The sequence below is a fragment of the Triturus cristatus genome, chromosome 2_1, assembly GCF_964204655.1.
Source record: "Triturus cristatus chromosome 2_1, aTriCri1.1, whole genome shotgun sequence".
NCBI classification, from domain to species: domain Eukaryota; kingdom Metazoa; phylum Chordata; class Amphibia; order Caudata; family Salamandridae; genus Triturus; species Triturus cristatus.
The window spans coordinates 652,295,756-652,308,511 of record NC_140581.1 but is presented as its reverse complement, the minus strand read 5'-3'; positions in this window follow the sequence as shown (position 1 = coordinate 652,308,511).

Sequence of the window (12,756 nt, the reverse complement as noted above, 5' to 3'; positions counted from 1 at the left end):
CATAATACACTCCACATTTAATCTCCAACACCCAAACCCATACCCACCCTTAAAATTAAAAATACTCCATTTCTGACGTCACAATGCGTTGTAATGGATTGCGATGTAAAGGCCCCTGCGTTGGTGGATTTGCGTTCTAAAGGCATTACGATGTGATGCCTGCATTGTAATGGACATCTCCCATGCCAAAGGCAAGCCATAGTCAAGCCTGTCTGCATCCGTCTGCCTCTGGACTGCGCTCAACACCAAGAACCCTTCCTCTCGGACACTCCATCCCTATGGCACCAGCAACCACCTCACCATCAACCCTGGGTGCCTCATTGCCTGCTAGGACCAACATCTGCTCTGGACCGGACATCGCCATCACTAACGGCTACTAAATCACCTGCAAGGACCACCCTGACTGTCCAGGAGGAGGTATTGCCATCACCTACAGTAGCACACTCCAACTGACCACGCACTCTGATGACCCAACGGTGACCATGGAACACCTCAACTTCCAGATCCGGACCAACCTCAACCCAATCCTCTGCGGCACCCTCATCTGCTGGCCCCCCGGGCCATGGACACCCATTCTCCGATACCATTGTAGACCTCATTGCACACCAGGCTCTCCCATCCACCGACGACATCCTACTCGGCGAACTCATGTTCCACCTGGAAAATCCCAGTGATCAGAACACTACCCCCTCCTGGGGTAGCTCCCCAACATCAGACTCAAGCAGCTAGTCAATGCAGCAAGCCACATAGCAGGACACATGGTCGAGCCCATCTCCTCCACCATCTGGACCTTCAACTACAGCCACACCACCGGACTAGCCTGGACTGGCCATCATTGTATGCATCACGGCTTCACCATGCCCATGGTACACAACCGCCATTATCACCTCCCTTGCATCTGGATCAAGGCCACCAAAGTACGTTTCATTAACTCCCTCAGCACCACCACTCCGCCAACGCTTACAGACGATGACACCGCAGCACGCAACCGCCACCGATGGATCTCCAACTGCGCCGACACCCAGGCACCCCTCAAGAACGGCACTGCGTCAGTGCCTTACGCCTGAATGATGGCAGGTGTAAGGGTGACACAGTGCCATAGAGATAGGCTGGCCCCATGTATTGCTGGAGTTGCGTCATGGTTGTGATGCGACTGCAGCAATGGGTGACTTTAGCTCTGACAGATATGTCACGATTCCAGGCGTATCTGTCATTACTTGGGTCATGGAGCACTGTCCAGTAAATACAGCGCATCTGTAGTGTCGCAAGAAGGGGGTAGTGAGAAGTGTTGCAACGCTTTCTTGTCACAGCGCTGCAACACTTTTCATGAGTGAGGCCCAGGAATGCGCACTATCTTATTGATGGTGCACAGTCCTGCACTGTAGTTTTGTCGCAGGGCAGCGCAGCAACATTACTTGCAGTGCACTCCATCAACAGAACCTGCTGAAACGAGGCCCCAAGGGTTATCTCTTGCTCACTTTGCCACTGGATTCAAGCAAGCCTGGCTGAAGACGGCTGAAATGCCAGAAACCGGTCCTAGGAAGCTTGTTTCCGGTCCAGGGAAGACATGGCTTGGCAGTTCAGGCTGGACTGTTCCCATGAGGCACAGGGTCAGACTGATTTACATATGGCCATGTCTGAACTGGGGTGGCAGAGTGGGCTAAAGAACAGTGATGGATTAAACCCAGATCAGTTGACTGGGGGTGAGTGTTTGCAATGTTCAACACTCCGTCCATCATTTCCTTTGGTTTTTGCTTTGTTCGCCATAAGTTGGCAGGGCATGCTCAGACGTGAGTCCCTTGCTCACTTTGCCACTGGATTCAAGCAAGCCTGGCTGAAGACGGCTGAAATGCCAGAAACCGGTCCTAGGAAGCTTGTTTCCGGTCCAGGGAAGACATGGCTTGGCAGTTCAGGCTGGACTGTTCCCATGAGGCACAGGGTCAGACTGATTTACATATGGCCATGTCTGAACTGGGGTGGCAGAGTGGGCTAAAGAACAGTGATGGATTAAACCCAGATCAGTTGACTGGGGGTGAGTGTTTGCAATGTTCAACACTCCGTCCATCATTTCCTTTGGTTTTTACTTTGTTCGCCATAAGTTGGCAGGGTATGCTCAGACGTGAGTCCCTTGCTCACTTTGCCACTGGATTCAAGCAAGCCTGGCTGAAGACGGCTGAAATGCCAGAAACCGGTCCTAGGAAGCTTGTTTCCGGTCCAGGGAAGACATGGCTTGGCAGTTCAGGCTGGACTGTTCCCATGAGGCACAGGGTCAGACTGATTTACATATGGCCATGTCTGAACTGGGGTGGCAGAGTGGGCTAAAGAACAGTGATGGATTAAACCCAGATCAGTTGACTGGGGGTGAGTGTTTGCAATGTTCAACACTCCGTCCATCATTTCCTTTGGTTTTTGCTTTGTTCGCCATAAGTTGGCAGGGTATGCTCAGACGTGAGTCCCTTGCTCACTTTGCCACTGGATTCAAGCAAGCCTGGCTGAAGACGGCTGAAATGCCAGAAACCGGTCCTAGGAAGCTTGTTTCCGGTCCAGGGAAGACATGGCTTGGCAGTTCAGGCTGGACTGTTCCCATGAGGCACAGGGTCAGACTGATTTACATATGGCCATGTCTGAACTGGGGTGGCAGAGTGGGCTAAAGAACAGTGATGGATTAAACCCAGATCAGTTGACTGGGGGTGAGTGTTTGCAATGTTCAACACTCCGTCCATCATTTCCTTTGGTTTTTGCTTTGTTCGCCATAAGTTGGCAGGGTATGCTCAGACGTGAGTCCCTTGCTCACTTTGCCACTGGATTCAAGCAAGCCTGGCTGAAGACGGCTGAAATGCCAGAAACCGGTCCTAGGAAGCTTGTTTCCGGTCCAGGGAAGACATGGCTTGGCAGTTCAGGCTGGACTGTTCCCATGAGGCACAGGGTCAGACTGATTTACATATGGCCATGTCTGAACTGGGGTGGCAGAGTGGGCTAAAGAACAGTGATGGATTAAACCCAGATCAGTTGACTGGGGGTGAGTGTTTGCAATGTTCAACACTCCGTCCATCATTTCCTTTGGTTTTTGCTTTGTTCGCCATAAGTTGGCAGGGTATGCTCAGACGTGAGTCCCTTGCTCACTTTGCCACTGGATTCAAGCAAGCCTGGCTGAAGACGGCTGAAATGCCAGAAACCGGTCCTAGGAAGCTTGTTTCCGGTCCAGGGAAGACATGGCTTGGCAGTTCAGGCTGGACTGTTCCCATGAGGCACAGGGTCAGACTGATTTACATATGGCCATGTCTGAACTGGGGTGGCAGAGTGGGCTAAAGAACAGTGATGGATTAAACCCAGATCAGTTGACTGGGGGTGAGTGTTTGCAATGTTCAACACTCCGTCCATCATTTCCTTTGGTTTTTGCTTTGTTCGCCATAAGTTGGCAGGGTATGCTCAGACGTGAGTCCCTTGCTCACTTTGCCACTGGATTCAAGCAAGCCTGGCTGAAGACGGCTGAAATGCCAGAAACCGGTCCTAGGAAGCTTGTTTCCGGTCCAGGGAAGACATGGCTTGGCAGTTCAGGCTGGACTGTTCCCATGAGGCACAGGGTCAGACTGATTTACATATGGCCATGTCTGAACTGGGGTGGCAGAGTGGGCTAAAGAACAGTGATGGATTAAACCCAGATCAGTTGACTGGGGGTGAGTGTTTGCAATGTTCAACACTCCGTCCATCATTTCCTTTGGTTTTTGCTTTGTTCGCCATAAGTTGGCAGGGTATGCTCAGACGTGAGTCCCTTGCTCACTTTGCCACTGGATTCAAGCAAGCCTGGCTGAAGACGGCTGAAATGCCAGAAACCGGTCCTAGGAAGCTTGTTTCCGGTCCAGGGAAGACATGGCTTGGCAGTTCAGGCTGGACTGTTCCCATGAGGCACAGGGTCAGACTGATTTACATATGGCCATGTCTGAACTGGGGTGGCAGAGTGGGCTAAAGAACAGTGATGGATTAAACCCAGATCAGTTGACTGGGGGTGAGTGTTTGCAATGTTCAACACTCCGTCCATCATTTCCTTTGGTTTTTGCTTTGTTCGCCATAAGTTGGCAGGGTATGCTCAGACGTGAGTCCCTTGCTCACTTTGCCACTGGATTCAAGCAAGCCTGGCTGAAGACGGCTGAAATGCCAGAAACCGGTCCTAGGAAGCTTGTTTCCGGTCCAGGGAAGACATGGCTTGGCAGTTCAGGCTGGACTGTTCCCATGAGGCACAGGGTCAGACTGATTTACATATGGCCATGTCTGAACTGGGGTGGCAGAGTGGGCTAAAGAACAGTGATGGATTAAACCCAGATCAGTTGACTGGGGGTGAGTGTTTGCAATGTTCAACACTCCGTCCATCATTTCCTTTGGTTTTTGCTTTGTTCGCCATAAGTTGGCAGGGTATGCTCAGACGTGAGTCCCTTGCTCACTTTGCCACTGGATTCAAGCAAGCCTGGCTGAAGACGGCTGAAATGCCAGAAACCGGTCCTAGGAAGCTTGTTTCCGGTCCAGGGAAGACATGGCTTGGCAGTTCAGGCTGGACTGTTCCCATGAGGCACAGGGTCAGACTGATTTACATATGGCCATGTCTGAACTGGGGTGGCAGAGTGGGCTAAAGAACAGTGATGGATTAAACCCAGATCAGTTGACTGGGGGTGAGTGTTTGCAATGTTCAACACTCCGTCCATCATTTCCTTTGGTTTTTGCTTTGTTCGCCATAAGTTGGCAGGGTATGCTCAGACGTGAGTCCCTTGCTCACTTTGCCACTGGATTCAAGCAAGCCTGGCTGAAGACGGCTGAAATGCCAGAAACCGGTCCTAGGAAGCTTGTTTCCGGTCCAGGGAAGACATGGCTTGGCAGTTCAGGCTGGACTGTTCCCATGAGGCACAGGGTCAGACTGATTTACATATGGCCATGTCTGAACTGGGGTGGCAGAGTGGGCTAAAGAACAGTGATGGATTAAACCCAGATCAGTTGACTGGGGGTGAGTGTTTGCAATGTTCAACACTCCGTCCATCATTTCCTTTGGTTTTTGCTTTTATCTTCATTATTAAGACAAGTTTTTTCTGATCCTATGTCCCAGCCGCTAACCGCTTTTAGTGGCTTTTTTTTAACGTATCGCGGGTCCTTGCGATCGTTGTAAATATCGTGATTAGCGTGCGTTTTTGCACGGGAACACTTACCTTGCATGTCATTAACGATAGTTCTCCCTAACATGGGTGGCGATGGTGAAAGCTGCAAGTATCGCCAGAAAGCTGTCGTTAACGGCCGTTAGCGACAGCTTGCTAATAGGGCGATAAAAATATCTCCGCATTAGTGGCAGAAAAGTGCCGCTAACGTGGCGTTAACTCATTGTACATATGCCCCAATGTGCCAGCCCACTTCATCCATTGGTGATTCATGGTATTTGCCTGACTACATGTCCACAGTTCCCTATAAAAGAGTGCACTTTATGGCCAGGACTTGGGTGTCTGAGCTGCTGTCCCACTACTTGGTATGTATATGTTTTACATTTATGCTATTGTTTGCATATTGCATATGTATGGGAAAAAACAATACATGCTTCTGAAGGCTAGACCCATTGACTTTGCTAAATACTTGAAATTTCACAGCATATTTTCCTTCATTTGCCTAATTCAATTTTGCATGTATAGTCAGAGAATTTGTTGAAAAGTCCTGGAATTTCTCTTTTCCACTTTCTAAAAGATCCCTCGAATGAATAACTCTTCGTTCTTCATTACACCATTTACAATTCCAAACAGACATCCGAGGAGGGCACCATGCAGACCGAGTCTTTCAACTAATATCAGCGACACATTAACAGATGTACATTTTCACAACACATTGAAAGAAGGGCGAAAGGGCCCCCAGCATCACAGTTATGTCCTTATAAATTCTTTACTAAGACTTTAAAGTGTATCTTTCAAAGCATTGCCAAATCAACATTATGCCCTGCAAACAGAAAAGCCTTTTTGTTGGTGTTTGTGGTGAGCTGTTTATGCCTCACAGGCTTTTAGCATCATACTGTACTTCTCAAAGAGTAACATCCACCAACACCTCGTGCCATCAAAGACCCTGTAATGGAAAACACACGAACCCACTGTCTTTGAAATGCTCGTACTGTATTTCGTATTAATTGGACCATTGTGTCCCTTCGTGCCTGCACAGGAGAAGAACAAAGCACAATGCACACTGGCACGCCCTTTCCCACAACACAGCACAGATATGTGGCAAGACTCTTCTGCACTGGCAGCAAGCGAAGTGCGGTAGTGCTTGCACTGGAATAAATGACTCGTACATATGGAGCAATTGTGTCCAACTTTTTCATAGCTTTGGCTGAATCTTAAGCAAAATCTGTGAGCAAAACCAGATGTACGGATCCCCATTAAACACATCTATTCAGCTCCATATACTTAGTGTGTAATGACTATAATTCAATACCTTTCCCCAAACCAAATTTTCCTGTGGAAATTCTGAGTCGCAATCCATCATCACGGAGTGCTGTGTGTTATTGGTTGGTGGGCAGTCGTTTTGATCATTTCTTGGTGTGAGGCAGGCAATCCCAGAGCTCCGCAGGCACTGATGTAGTGTGATATGTTTGGGTTGTTTATTTCTTGAAGGATAAATGTTTATTGCCGCGCGCAGCAAGGACTACCATTCACCTGACAAAAGCCAGCAGCCTGCGCACGGAGAACAGATGCTGCAGGAAACAGCGAGGCGTGGACATTAGAATCTCTTAAGCAGACCGTGCAGCTCCTCTAATGTTACATGCAGGGCCCCACTACCCCCAATCCTCAGAAAATAGAAAAATACTGCTTTTTGGAAAAATATGCAAAGGGGAGAAAATGACTTGTTTATTTAAGCAATAGTTCTTCATGGGCTCATATTATTAGCAGCAGTTAATATTAATGTGCCAATTTATGGATTACTGAGCCTGGGAGTGAGCGGCGGTAGATCGGCTCCCTCGAGGGGCACGGAGAGCACAGCTGTTCCAATAGGAAATGTGCAACCCCTGCCATGGCTTACGGGCCCGTTCCCTATTTGAAACACAAGGCAGTAGGGTTCGGCCACTACCACATCATTTCCTGTGTTTTACATAGCATTGCATTTCTATGCGCTCTGAGTACTAGATGTCACTATGACACAAATTATAGGTGTCACTTCACCGATCTCAGAAACCAAGGGGTAGACCTTGTGACAGTTTTACGCCACCATTGCGTCACTTTTGTGACGCAGCGGCGGCGTAAACAATGCACCACTATGCGACATATTTACAACGTGACGCATCTAGTGAGATGCGTCACGTTGTAAAGCGCTGCGCTACATTATAACTGCGTCAGTTATAATGTATGGAGGGTAGGCGTTCCGTCGCAAGGAAGCCCCGTAAAAGTGAAGCAGTGAAATCTACAAAATTTCACTGAGTCACTTTTACGTCCCCGCAGCGTCAAATCCTTACGCCTGCTTGAAGCAGGCGTAAGGAGTGACGCAGCATATAAGGTATAGGGCACCCCTGAGCAGTGCTGGAGTTGCGTCGCGCTTGCGACACAACTCCAGCACTGTGTCACCCTTACGGCAACAGATGCAGCACGCATCTGTCTATCCGTGCGCCCTGGTGCTCCGTATTGTAAATGCGGCACATCCATGTTGGCGCAAGGGGGTTTTCGAGCCATGCAAAATAACTAGCGCATCCCTGCTAATATGCAGGGATGCGCCAGTTATTGTAAATCTGCCCCATAGATGGTTAAGTCTATCTTGCTTCGAAAGGAAATTACGGCATCCTGTAATCATGAAATATAAAAGTGGGCAAAGGACGTCTGTATAGCCGATGTAATAATTTCAGAAAATCAGCCAATGTTGACATTTAGTTTGACTTGGCACTTTGGTGCATATGTATTAAAACTGACGCACTATTTTTGCCACATAGTTTAAAAACTCATAACTCTAGGTTATCTGTATGGGTTATTGTTGTTTTAATGTCATTTTAATGATTACAATGTATTCTATTATTCTAAATACGTTTTGGGTTTGTCTTTTGTTGTGTTTTTCACTTTACTAATGTTTGAATGCTACATAAATACTTTACAGTACACATTGACCCTAAGTTAAGCCTGACTGCTTTTGTGCCATAGTACCAAAGGGTTAAGCACGTGTATATAGTGACCTTTGTAGTTCACCCTGACATTGGGTTGTGATTAATTTTTCGAAGTTGGTTCTCACCCACTTCAGCCAATAAGCCAATTTCTTGAAGCATTCAAAGACACTTTTGGTGACCTCTGTGTCTCTCAGTTGGTCAGGAGCACCAGTAACTCAAAGATTCAGGGAAACATCTGTTTACTAAAGCAGAGTTAAAGACAAGGCTGAAAATTGCTGAAAGCATTCAACACATGGAAGAATGTGTAAAAGAAAGAATAGGACTTAATGAATAACTTGTGTGTGAAATAAAGAACAAGAACAAGAGTACTGATGTTTAAGAGATGAAAATCTCAAGTTCTGAACATCTAAAGAATACCACACATGTCCGAACAAAAATAATTTAGGTGTGGGATCTACAACCATTTGCCACAGCCTCACTTGCCCTGACAGAAATAGTTGTTATAGAAAATTCTGAAGAAAAGAACTCTATTCAGGGGTTTTCTGGGATTCAGAAAATAAATAAGTGTCTACTATTGAGGATGTGGGGAAAAGGATTGAAAAGTTTATATTTCAAGACTACGATAAAAACAAAAATGTAAACACAACGAGAAGATGACGGAGTGCCTAAACTTTTCAGACACTCACCCCAGTCACAGATGTTTTTTGAATCCATCATCATTCTTTAGCTCACTTTGCCATCCCAGTTCAGACACAGCTATATGCAAATCAGTCCTGACCCTGTGCCTCATAGAAACAGGTCAGTCCGAACCCTCAAGCCATGTCTTCCTTGGACTGGAAACAAGCATCCTGGGACCGGTTTCAAGGATACACCACTCATCAGCCCAGCTAGCTTGAATCGAGTGGCAAAGTGAGCAAGGGACCCACGTCTGGGCATATCTTGCCAACTAAGTCTGAACAATGCAAACACAAGGAGATGATGGACGAAGCGCCGAAACCTTTCAGACACTCACCCCCAGTCACAGATCTGGGTTGAATCCATCATCATTCTTTAGCTCACTTTGCCACCCCAGTTCAGACAGAGCTATATACAAATCAGTCTTGACTCTGTGCCGCAGGGAACAGTTCAGCCCAAACTACCAAGCCAAGTCTTCCCTGGACTGGAAACAAGCATCCTGGGACCGGTTTCAAGGAAACACCCTCATTAGCCAGGCTTGCTTGAATCCAGTGGCAAAGTGAGCAAGGGACCCACGCCTGGGCATACCGTGCCAACTAAGGGCGAACAAAGGAAACACAAGGCGATGACGGAAGGAGCCCTGAAACTTTTCTGACACTTACCCCCAGTCACAGATCTGGGTTGAATCCATCATCATTCTTTAGCTCACTTTGCCACCCCAGTTCAGACAGAGCTATATACAAATCAGTCTTGACTCTGTGCCGCAGGGAACAGTTCAGCCCGAATTACCAAGCCAAGTCTTCCCTGGACTGGAAACAAGCATCCTGGGACTGGTTTCAAGGTAACCCTCTCATCACCCAGGCTAGCTTGAATCCAGTGGCAAAGTGAGCAAGGGACCCACGCCTGGGCATACCCTGCCAACTAAGGGCAAACAAAGCTAACACAAGGAGATGATGGATGGAGCACTGAAACTTTTCAGGCACTAACCCCCAGTCACTTATCTGGGTTGAATCCATCATCATTCTTTAGCTCACTTTGCTACCCCAGTTTGGTCATAGCGATATGCAAATGAGTCTTGACTCTGTGCCTCATGGTTACAGTCCAGCCCGAACCCCCAAGCCATGTCTTCCCTGGACTGGAAACAAGCATCCTGGGACCAGTTTCAAGGAAACACCCCTCATCAGCCAAGCTAACTTGAATCCAGTGGCAAAGTGTGCAAGGGACCCACATCCGGGCATACTCTACCAACTAAGTGTGAACAAAGCATACACAAGGAGATGATGGACGGAGCGCTGAAACCTTTCAGACATTCACCCCCAGTCACAGATCTGGGTTGAATCCATCATTATTCTTTAGCTCACTTTGCCACCCCACCAGTTCAGACATAGCTATATGCAAATCACTAATCAGTCTTGATCCTGTGCCTCATGGGATCAGTCCAGCCCGAACCACCAAGCCATGTCTTCCCTGGACCAGAAACAAGCATCCTGGGAATAGATTCAGGGAAACACCCCTCATCAGCCAGTCTAGCTTGATTCCAGTGGCAAAGTAAGCAAGGGACCCACGCCTTGGTATACCCTGCCAAGTAAGGGCGAACAAAGCAAACACTAAAAGATGATGGACGGAGCACAGAAACCTTGCAGACACTCAACCCGAGTCACAGATCTGGGTTGAATCCATCATCACTCTTTATCTCACTTTGCCATCCCAGTTCAGACATAGCTATATGCAAATCGGTCTTGACCCTGTTCTTCATGGAAACAGTCCAGCCTGAACAACCAGGCCATGTATTCCCTGGACTGTAAACAAGCATCCTGGGACTGGTTTCAGGGTAACAGGATGTGGCAGTCAGCCTGTGCCCACGCTTGCAAACAGTTCCATGCTTGCGTTGGAGCTGCTGTCCTGGGGTGAGCATCTGTTCTCATCCGCCATTGCCCGGCTGTTGTTCTGTTTGTATGTGTGGCAGAATTCTTATGCCTCCGTCGGGGTGGCGAAAATGCGTGACCGCCGTTGACATCGACTCGCGGTCTCGCCGGGTAGAGCATGCTGTATTTCAGACCCAAGTTCCTGAGTGCGGCCTTGACCCCATTGTATTTACGGCAGGATTCCAGCACCATGAGCGTGAAGTCTGGGTAGAGCGCTATTTTGGAGCCTTGCCAAACAGTGTCCCCTCTCTGTCTGGTGAGGCGCAATGCTGTGTCACGGTCGCGAAAGTTCATTATGCGGGCAATGATAGGCCGTAGGGGAAGGCCCGGATTGGGCCGAGGGCCCAGAGTGCGGTGTGCACGCTCCACCACGAAACCTGGGGTGAAGGACTCCCTGCCAAACATGTCCGCAAGCAAGGTCTTGACAAAGAGGTCCAGGCGGCCCGATGCAGTGGTCTCCGGAACCCCTAAAATGTAAATGTTGTTGCGCCGACTGCGCAACTCAAGATCTTCGTTTTTAATCACCACATCTTTAAGGATGTGCTCCACGCGCTCCAGCCTCTTGAGGGACTGCGCTGTTCCGTCCTCAATGTCGGAGATACGCAGCCCTGCAAAGTCCAGGCGCCTGTCGTGCGTTTGGATTTTAGCCCCCATGTCTTCTAGGCGTTTGTCCAGTGTGTTGAAGCGCCCATCCACCGTACGAAAACACGCCTTCATCTCCTGGAGCAGCGTGGCTGTCTGAGCCGTGAGATCATCTGCGCTATCCGCACCTTTGCTACTCTCCGCCATTGTGGGGCCATCGTCTTGACCTTGCTCCTTGATCTTTTCGAATGGAAGGGTCCTTTGTTTAGGGTCTTTGCGGCCCATGCCGCTTTGAGGCCAAGTTGCGGGAGCTACAGCGGTGCCTTGTCTGTGTCGCAGGCGAAGAGAAGGCCTGGAAGAAGAGCTGGCGTTGTGGCGAGAAATTAAAGAGGGGGGGCCAGTGTAGAAAGCTTAGATGCCAGAGAGCTGACACCCCAATCAACCTGATATTGGGGGGGGTGCCTTTCCAAGAAATGAGCCAGAAGTTGGCTACACCATTGCTGGTAGGCCCTGTGGAGGGGCGCGCGTAGGGAGCAGGGCCTCTCCCTGCATACAGTTATGTCCCGTGGAGGCCGGGGGTGAGATGCGGGCAATGTGGTGGCGATGCAGGCCCCAAAGGCAGATTGCTGAGGCATTGTGAGGTGGGGAGGCGCAATGGCAGGCGCTGGATTTCTGAGCCTCACAGAAAATGAGCCTGGAGTCAGTTGTGACGGTGACGGAAGGCCCGGGGGCGCATTGATGAAGCAGGGCCTCCCCCGTGCGCATCTATGTACCGTGGGTGCCGTGGGTGAGAGGCAGGCAGTGTAGCGGCGATGCAGGCCCAAAAGGCAGACCGCTGGGGCGTTGCGTGGTGCAAAGGAGCAATACCAGGCCAGACGCTGGACTTCTGGGCTGCGAGCTAGCCGCGCGCCTGCCGCTGCAGAGGAGCCGCCGGGTGACGAGTACAGTGGCTCAGCCCCTAACACCCTCTGCTGGCCTGCACCCACTGGAGGCTGATAGTGCTCTTCCCAGGCCCAGCGCGGGCCCTGTCCCTGCCGGGCCAATGGGGGGAGAGTCGGGTGGTGCGGGTCTTGCATGGCCGAATGGGCCACAAGCCGGCAGTATGGAGGCATGCTCGGGGTGGGGGGAAGACCGCAGATTGCAACCCGCGCCCAACGGACTCACCCCAATTTTCAGCATCTTCTCAGGCCGGGAGGCCACTGCCGCAGGTATCCGCATCCAAGGAGGGGGCGTTGGTAGTGGAAGCGGCTCCAGCGGGGGTTCACTCCTTTCCGCAGTTCGTGGATCTCCTGTAGCCCTGATTAGCCACCATCTGGGCATGGTCTGGACATATCTGTGCAATCGCCACGATGAGAGCAGTCCCCTGGAGCCAAGCGGTGAGGCGGTTGCGTGATGAATAGGGGGATATTGCTGCTGGACTGAGGGCGACTGGCGGAGCTTCAACGCCACGCGGCCATGTTGGTCGGCGGCTTG